The sequence below is a fragment of the Physeter macrocephalus genome, chromosome 4 (assembly GCF_002837175.3).
Source record: "Physeter macrocephalus isolate SW-GA chromosome 4, ASM283717v5, whole genome shotgun sequence".
In the NCBI taxonomy this organism is placed as follows: Eukaryota; Metazoa; Chordata; class Mammalia; order Artiodactyla; family Physeteridae; genus Physeter; species Physeter macrocephalus.
This window is the reverse complement of record NC_041217.1, coordinates 59,443,317-59,444,054: the sequence shown is the minus strand read 5'-3', so window position 1 is coordinate 59,444,054 and position 738 is coordinate 59,443,317. Positions and strand designations below refer to the sequence as shown.

The window sequence follows — 738 nt, the reverse complement described above, 5'->3', positions numbered from 1 at the left end:
ATATGTACCACATCTTCTTTAGCCATTCATCTGTCAATGGACACTTAGGTTGCTTCCATGTCCTGGCTATTGTAAATAGAGCTCCAATGAACATTGTGGCACATGACTCTTTTTGAATTATGGCTTTCTCAGGGTATATGCCCAGTAGTGGGATTGCTGGGTCATATGGTAGTTCTATTTTTAGCTTTTTTTTTTTTTTTTTTTGAGGTACGCGGGCCTCTCACTGTTTTGGCCTCTCCCTTTGTGGAGCACAGGCTCCGGATGCTCAGGCTCAGCGGCCATGGCCCACGGGCCCAGCCACTCCACGGCATGTGGGATCGGCCCAGCCACTCCACGGCATGTGGGATCCTCCCAGACCGGGGCACGAACCTGTGGCCCCTGCATCGGCAGGCGGACTCTCAACCACTTTGCCACCAGGGAAGCCCCTATTTTTAGCTTTTTAAGGAACCTCCATACTGTTCTCCATAGTGGCTGTATCAATTTACATTCCCACCAACAGTGCAGAAGGGTTCCCTTTTCTCCACACACTCTCCAGCATTTATTGTTTGTAGATTTTCTGATGATGGCCATTCTGACTGGTGTGAGGTGATACCTCATTGCAGTTTTGATTTGCATTTCTCTAATGATTAATGATCTTGAGCATTCTTTCATGTGTTTGTTGGCCATCTGTATGTCTTCTTTGGAGAAATGTCTATTTAGGTCTTCTGCCCATTTTTGGATTGGGTTGTTTGTTTTTCT

The 738-nt window shown here is 46.5% G+C and overlaps 1 protein-coding gene across 3 annotated transcripts in view; it reads left to right on the top strand.

Moving 5' to 3' along the window:
* The window catches only part of ILDR2 (immunoglobulin like domain containing receptor 2), a 72,482-nt gene that overhangs the window by 70,163 nt on the left and 1,581 nt on the right, over positions 1-738 (top strand). The gene's annotated exons all lie outside the window — the stretch shown is intronic.